The sequence below is a fragment of the Schistocerca piceifrons genome, chromosome 6 (genome assembly GCF_021461385.2).
Source record: "Schistocerca piceifrons isolate TAMUIC-IGC-003096 chromosome 6, iqSchPice1.1, whole genome shotgun sequence".
Lineage (NCBI taxonomy): Eukaryota > Metazoa > Arthropoda > Insecta > Orthoptera > Acrididae > Schistocerca > Schistocerca piceifrons.
The window spans coordinates 316,269,134-316,277,975 of record NC_060143.1 but is presented as its reverse complement, the minus strand read 5'-3'; the positions used below and the strand labels follow the sequence as shown (position 1 = coordinate 316,277,975).

Here is an 8,842-nt window from a genome sequence, read left to right as displayed (position 1 = left end):
GCACTACTACGGGACGACAGTCACTGCTGAATAGAAGTACAGTATCTCATTCATTCAGTTTCGCTAGCCGTATCTGCGTACTCGGCGTCATCCCGGAAATGCCGCAGGTAACATCCGCGCAGGCGCTTATTGCTTGCTGCTGCTACCTAGCGGCGAACGTAGCGTTAGCAGCACGGTACGAAACGTGGCCTGACATCTCTTGACTCTTTCCTCAACTGTTCCTGAAACGCAATATTTGTTGATGAAATTGCACTGTTTGGCTGAAGCTGCTGTTTTATGTACCGAAAGTGTTTATGTTTCTTAACTAAAGGATTCACTCTCTAACTACATAAAGTGACACATTAAGATTGGAACATACATTGATAGTCAGCCCCGAATCTACAATTCTTTTTCCGAATGGTGGCAGGAACTTGATAGGGGCGCCCTGTCCCCTCGTACAACTTACATAAATTGTTACAAAAAACCTCACAATTAAATACTGCGTGGGATTTTTTGTGACCTGGAGAATAAGAATCATCCAGCCAATAATATTTCTCTTTCGTGTGAGATAAAATCAAATACGGGAAACATACAACCAATAAACAGACAAGTAAGGCAGTGCGCATTTCATCAGCATTTTTTTCTCTTTAATCTTGGTAGTTTCTACAGCTTTACACGGCGTGCTTCCCTTGCTGCGAAAGAATCTATTTGCCCATCGACGTTCGTCTCACAGGCAATTTTATTTTAAATGGCTAGGACCATGAGCGCCGACAGACGTTCCTGACTCACTGCTGAACGCAGGTAGCGTTTAATTATTTTCAGTTTGCTGAAGTTTCCCTCACAGCTTGCAGACGTCGTCGGTAAGGTACAGTGTATTTTAAAAAATCATTAGGAAAGACTTCTTGCGTCTGTATGTGAGAAAACGGATTTCAAGAAAACTTTCATCTCATATAAAGTGTACTTCAGGTATCGTATTCTATAGGTAAACGAAAGTGACTGTTGGTTGGCCCCGTGATGTGAACGGTGTGCAATAAAACTTCAATGAAATGCAAAATTTGAAATAAAGAAAATGGATCTGATTAAACATCAAAAGAAGCTAACTGTGTGCTCACTGAAAACTATAGAACTAAAACTCGGTACTGAAGTACGTTATGAACGTTGCGTGATATGAAGTGCAAAGTTTGGCTTGGAATATCCGCAAAAATAAATTACTGCTCTGCTCGGAACAAAATAACTTGTTTCAAATTAGCAGTTCTATTTACTAATGTTTGCTAGCACGACGCCTGACCGTCATGACTACACTCTGTTTGCTCAAGAATGCATGGTGAGATCTACCCTGAAATAAAAGTGACGTATCTCTTGCTCAGCATGCTGTTTTTGTGTCTGGAGTTCTGACGTTCTCGAAAGCAAATACAAATAAGCAGATGCAGCAGCTGAAGGAAAATAACCTACTCACTACTGATTTATTTCCTTTTTCTTGTCAGAAACTGTCTGTGACTTGGCGTGGCGTAAGGTGCAATGCACGCACGACAAAATATTCGAAATGGTACTTTAAAGAAAATCGTTCTTGAAAAATTGAACTCTGATTGTTGACAAAAGAGACTATGCACAAGGCACTGACAACTGCGAATTCAATCATCACAAAAATTACAGACATATCAATCAATTACGAATTTTGAGACATAATGAAAACAGAGAGATCAAATTAACACTTATCATAAAAGTTATTAGTTATCCGGCTGACAAAGAGTTTCTTCAATTAACAGTTTTGACAAACTAACATTTCATTCTTGCGCATGCATTTAAAATACCTCCAAAATCTTCTCCATCGGTATAAAGAACGAGAAAGTATTTTAAATGGTTTTCATCTCGTAATAAAGTATTCCAGATAGTTTCACCCAGATTTGCAAATAAAAGATCTGATTTTCTGAAATACTCAACAGCTCACTACTGTACCTCAAATTGGAATCCCCCAAAGATGACTAGATGATTAGAAAGTCAATCACAGATGAAACTAAGCACAAGAGTCAAGGATCGCATTCACTACTAATGCAGTACGCTCATTCGTCTTTGTCCTTGTACAGTAAAAGTGAATTATTTACAATATTAAAAAGAATATGAGCTTACTCTTGCAGGTCATGCTTGCACGGATATTGCAACAAGTCGAATGCACTTGATTTTTCATCTATTAAGGTTACTAGCTTTTCGAATATGGAAAGGTTCCTGGCAAAAATCAACTGCATTCAATACTTCAGAATATTTTCGTGCTAGATCGGCACCATTTTTCTGCATATCCTCAGTTGGTATACATAAAAATGCGTAGCATTCTAGGAAGGCGAAATTTTCATTTAGACTACTCACTGCGCTCTCTACCCTTGTTCCAATCTGAGTTAAAATTTTGTAAAATACTACTTTTATATGTCTAGAAAATAGCTCAGTCGGGTCTAGTGTTCTTGATTCGATCTCGCGGATTTAGTCGTGATGCTTTTCCTTTCTAGAAGTTCGTTTGCTTTTGAGGACTAGCTCGATTTCAAGCTTTTTTGACGCTGCTGCCGTTTCTTCGTTCGTACGTTCTGTGGGTTTTCTCTCATTTCTTGCCAGATCTTAACAAGACCTCGCATTAGCGCCACAGAACGTGAAATGATAATGTCACGGTAATGTCCTTGTTCACTCTATTAATCTCTCGAAGAATACTACCTCAATTTCTTAACTTGAGGATAAATTTAAAATCCATCGCCGCCTGTAGCAGATGATCAGCTTCATACTTAGCTTCATACTTAGTTTCTTCAACAGCTTTGACAACTTCCAGTAGATTATTACATACAGCTGTAACAACTAGGTCTTTACCTGACCATCATGTTTGAGTACTTTCTCGTAAGTTGTTTTTGTAGATATTTCCATTATTTTCTACCGGCTGGTGAATCCAACAAAGAAACAAAGTTCTTGTACAAGCTCAAACAGGCTAACTGCCTGCGGACATGATGACGCTGAATGCACGCCCAAAAGATTTTAAGAGTGTGCTAGACACGGTACAAACACTGCCAGCTCATTTCCACATCGCTGTGTGATATATTCTCCAGTCTTTACATCAAATTCTATAAAATCAAAAAAGCTTTCCTTTATTTCACATCCGGTTTCTGTTATTTAAATTTAACGAATCACATAGCTCATTTTGTGTGTGAGGGATACATCTGAAGTGTAGTCAAACATGACGGTGAAATACACTCCTGGAAATGGAAAAAAGAACACATTGACACCGGTGTGTCAGACCCACCATACTTGCTCCGGACGCTGCGATAGGGCTGTACGAGCAATGATCACACGCACGGCACAGCGGACACACCAGGAACCGCGGTGTTGGCCGTCGAATGGCGCTAGCTGCGCAGCATTTGTGCACCGCCGCCGTCAGTGTCAGCCAGTTTGCCGTTGCATACGGAGCTCCATCGCAGTCTTTAACACTGGTAGCATGCCGCGACAGCGTGGACGTGAACCGTATGTGCAGTTGACGGACTTTGAGCGAGGGCGTATAGTGGGCATGCGGGAGGCCGGGTGGACGTACCGCCGAATTGCTCAACACGTGGGGCGTGAGGTCTCCACAGTACATCGATGTTGTCGCCAGTGGTCGGCGGAAGGTGCACGTGCCCGTCGACCTGGGACCGGACCGCAGCGACGCACGGATGCACGCCAAGACCGTAGGATCCTACGCAGTGCCGTAGGGGACCGCACCGCCACTTCCCAGCAAATTAGGGACACTGTTGATCCTGGGGTATCTGCGAGGACCATTCGCAACCGTCTCCATGAAGCTGGGCTACGGTCCCGCACACCGTTAGGCCGTCTTCCGCTCACGCCCCAACATCGTGCAGCGCGCCTCCAGTGGTGTCGCGACAGGCGTGAATGGAGGGACGAATGGAGACGTGTCGTCTTCAGCGATGAGAGTCGCTTCTGCCTTGGTGCCAATGATGGTCGTATGCGTGTTTGGCGCCGTGCAGGTGAGCGCCACAATCAGGACTGCATACGACCGAGGCACACAGGGCCAACACCCGGCATCATGGTGTGGGGAGCGATCTCCTACACTGGCCGTACACCACTGGTGATCGTCGAGGGGACACTGAATAGTGCACGGTACATCCAAACCGTCATCGAACCCATCGTTCTACCATTCCTAGACCGGCAAGGGAACTTGCTGTTCCAACAGGACAATGCACGTCCGCATGTATCCCGTGCCACCCAACGTGCTCTAGAAGGTCTAAGTCAACTACCCTGGCCAGCAAGATCTCCGGATCTGTCCCCCATTGAGCATGTTTGGGACTGGATGAAGCGTCGTCTCACGCGGTCTGCACGTCCAGCACGAACCCTGGTCCAACTGAGGCGCCAGGTGGAAATGGCATGGCAAGCCGTTCCACAGGACTACATCCAGCATCTCTACGATCGTCTCCATGGGAGAATAGCAGCCTGCATTGCTGCGAAAGGTGGATATACACTGTACTAGTGCCGACATTGTGCATGCTCTGTTGCCTGTGTCTATGTGCCTGTGGTTCTGTCAGTGTGATCATGTGATGTATCTGACCCCAGGAATGTGTCAATAAAGTTTCCCCTTCCTGGGACAATGAATTCACGGTGTTCTTATTTCAATTTCCAGGAGTGTAGTTGGTCTCTTTGATCTCATTTACAATGGCATTTCAAGCTTTTTTTGCCATTATATAGATGATATCATTTTGTATTGTCTTCGACAAACAGCATACCTGTTTTTTTTATGTAGTCTAACGGACACTTGAGAGTAGGATTGTATTTGGCGAGCAGAGTTATCAAATTAAGTAAATTTTCTTGACTAGGTTGAGGAAAATTTTGAGTGAGATCACTCAATGTATCCTTAGAATCTCGAAAAGAAAGACAGTTCGTGGCGTTATATATTACTACATGTAAAATATGTCTCCATTTTTATTTCACAGATTGAATTAATCGCTCAGTGTCGCGACCGATGTGCTGATACGATTCCATTTGCTACAAACGGGCTTTGCATTTGATAAACCATTCTTTACGTGAGTGCGATGCTTCATATTCAGATAACCTTGCTGTTTTTCCAATTTATGAGAAGCTCTGTACACAAGGCTGACGTAAAAGTGATTGTGTTTAGGGTGTGGGCAATACAGTAAGCTGCATTTTTTGTTTTTGAATAAGCAAGCCAGGATCTTTTAATATTTTCCTTACTGCCATTGTTCCGAACCATATGTGCTATGTCAAATGCCTACCGTTGCCTTGAGTGGGCCTAGACTCCATGTTATTTTCATGATTATCGTTTAGTAATATAGCTTGTTTGCTGAAGAATAATTTCGTCTCTGCTACTAGATTGCAATAAGTTACTAGATGGTAGCTGAACTTCGTCTTTCTGCAATGATAGTACCGACGATGATGACTGTTTACCATCATCTGCTCATTGAAGCTCTGACTGTTCAGTCGAATTATCTTCAGTGTCTAAATTACAAGCATTATTCGAAATACCTGAACTCGTAATATCGGCAGCATCAGTGAAGCTTAAAGATGCAGCTGCTTCGTGAAACTACACTCCTGGAAATGGAAAAAAGAACACATTGACACCGGTGTGTCAGACCCACCATACTTGCTCCGGACACTGCAAGAGGGCTGTACACGCAATGATCACACGCACGGCACAGCGGACACACCAGGAACCGCGGTGTTGGCCGTCGAATGGCGCTAGCTGCGCAGCATTTGTGCACCGCCGCCGTCAGTGTCAGCCAGTTTGCCGTGGCATACGGAGCTCCATCGCAGTCTTTAACACTGGTAGCATGCCGCGACAGCGTGGACGTGAACCGTATGTGCAGTTGACGGACTTTGAGCGAGGGCGTATAGTGGGCATGCGGGAGGCCGGGTGGACGTACCGCCGAATTGCTCAACACGTGGGGCGTGAGGTCTCCACAGTACATCGATGTTGTCGCCAGTGGTCGGCGGAAGGTGCACGTGCCCGTCGACCTGGGACCGGACCGCAGCGACGCACGGATGCACGCCAAGACCGTAGGATCCTACGCAGTGCCGACTGCCGTAGGGGACCGCACCGCCACTTCCCAGCAAATTAGGGACACTGTTGCTCCTGGGGTATCTGCGAGGACCATTCGAAACCGTCTCCATGAAGCTGGGCTACGGTCCCGCACACCGTTAGGCCGTCTTCCGCTCACGCCCCAACATCGTGCAGCCCGCCTCCAGTGGTGTCGCGACAGGCGTGAATGGAGGGACGAATGGAGACGTGTCGTCTTCAGCGATGAGAGTCGCTTCTGCCTTGGTGCCAATGATGGTCGTATGCGTGTTTGGCGCCGTGCAGGTGAGCGCCACAATCAGGACTGCATACGACCGAGGCACACAGGGCCAACACCCGGCATCATGGTGTGGGGAGCGATCTCTTACACTGGCCGTACACCACTGGTGATCGTCGAGGGGACACTGAATAGTGCACGGTACATCCAAACCGTCATCGAACCCATCGTTCTACCATTCCTAGACCGGCAAGGGAACTTGCTGTTCCAACAGGACAATGCACGTCCGCATGTATCCCGTGCCACCCAACGTGCTCTAGAAGGTCTAAGTCAACTACCCTGGCCAGCAAGATCTCCGGATCTGTCCCCCATTGAGCATGTTTGGGACTGGATGAAGCGTCGTCTCACGCGGTCTGCACGTCCAGCACGAACGCTGGTCCAGCTGAGGCGCCAGGTGGAAATGGCATGGCAAGCCGTTCCACAGGACTACATTCAGCATCTCTACGATCGTCTCCATGGGAGAATAGCAGCCTGCATTGCTGCGAAAGGTGGAAATACACTGTACTAGTGCCGACATTGTGCATGCTCTGTTGCCTGTGTCTATGTGCCTGTGGTTCTGTCAGTGTGATCATGTGATGTATCTGACCCCAGGAATGTGTCAATAAAGTTTCCCCTTCCTGGGACAATGAATTCACGGTGTTCTTATTTCAATTTCCAGGAGTGTATCTTCTCATCTTAGAAGCCGATTTATTTACGAAGTCAATTTTATCTTTAGCTTTTCTCTTGGTTTGAACCACAGAAAGCTTTTTTCTTGGTGCATTCATCATTTGCCCTTTCATACCTAAAAATATAAATAAATACATTTTAACACTGATGAATTGGTCTTACATACAAAATCATGATCGTGTATGCATATGTATAATATATGTCCTTTATATCACTAACAAACACACATTTTTTATTTTAGCCGATTTAGTAGTGTAGCGTTCTAGCAAAAGCTTTCTGTCAAAATTTCATTTTCTTTGATATATTTCATCTCATTTTAGGCTACTTGACTGGACTATTACACCGATAATGTAAAACGTAATCTTTTTTACCTGTTATTAATAGTTAATTTGCACTACAGTAATCTACCGATTTCCCTAATAATTATAATAACACTGATTATTCGCATTTCACATCAGCCACATAAACAAACAGCGATAGTCGCTTGGCGTTCAACCACTCAGGTTTATTCGGCTCAGCTTGTGCAGCCCCGTCCGCTTTTGTTTCCAGGGAAGATTTTTTCCGTAGATGCGACGGGGATTCCCCTAGCAGAGACATCATGTACACCATGCATGCGTTCAAAAATGAACTTATGATACTGCTGTGTCGACCGAACAAGACACAGCCATGGCGAAAGCACCACAGGCTCAAAGATGCAAGCTGGTGGCAGTGCCATAAGAGACTCGCCACTTGCGCGAGTACAATCCGCCAATGACCGGACGACAACGGACAGAAGTCTACTCGGAAGACAGAAGAGCGGCTCCCGCCCATGGTTATAGATGATCGCCCAGGGCTGACTTAGACAGGGAACGTCGTTTAGTGAACTCTTAGAGGTGAACAGACAGTTGTAAATTGCATTTGCTACGTAATGTGAAGTTTACCTACGATTATTTGCACTTAGCCACTGAGGGCCTTTTATGTGTTACATTACAAGCAGTGTTGCTGACTTCATTTTTCAGCTAGTCGCAAAGATAAGCAAACCTTTTAATTCATTGAAATAATAATTAAATCAAGACCCTACGCTGTCGCAGGCGTTGGTATTCATCAACGAGGACAGTTGAAAATGTGTGCCCCGACCGGGACTCGAACCCGGGATCTTCTGCTTACATGGTAGACGCTCTATCCATCTGAGCCACCGAGGACACACAGGATAGTGCGATTGCGGGGATTTATCCCTTGCACGCTCCCCGTGAGACCCACTTTACCAACTTAATGTCCACATACTGCATTCGTAGTGCTTCTGCCCATTACACTCATTACTCGCGGCAGACAATCTTCCGTAAGAGTTCGGGCCATACGTGTGCATCGGCACAGAAGAGGAAGGCCAATGACCGGTTAGCCTTAACTATATGAAGATGGTATCTGTTCTTTCGCACATGTCTGAAAGAACAGATACCATCTACATATTTTAATTCATTTGTGTGACTTCGTTACCAATTTGTTGGTATGTTGTAGAACCTTCGTTCTCCTACCCTCTTTCCTGACCCCTGGGCCATAGATGTTTAATAGTGGCAGGGAGAAATTGTCTTAGCGGTGTACGGCACCAGAAGTCGTTTCACGAACTCACAAGCTCGGCCTACCGCAACAACAATGGCTACGAGGCCGTTACGAAATTGGCGACGAGGGTTTACAAAAGACATTTTCGTTAAATAAACTCAGGATGTGTTAAAAAACCAACTGGGATACGTTTCAAAATCAAATGAACAGTCGATGGAGCAAAGTCGCCGGTTTCTTTTTCCTTCCAAGATATGAATCTGGTGTCCCCTGAAATTGGCCCCCCGGAACAGGTTTGCAGCACTGTTGGCAAGTGGGGTGCACGCAGCGCTTGTGAG

The 8,842-nt window shown here is 45.4% G+C and overlaps 1 non-coding gene across 1 annotated transcript; it reads right to left on the bottom strand.

Annotated features, from left to right (window-relative positions):
- Positions 1-8,078: 8,078 nt before the first annotated feature.
- On the bottom strand, positions 8,079-8,152 carry Trnat-ugu. Its single transcript has one exon. It is a non-coding gene; the product is annotated as a tRNA-Thr (tRNA).
- Between the last annotated feature and the right edge of the window lie 690 nt (positions 8,153-8,842).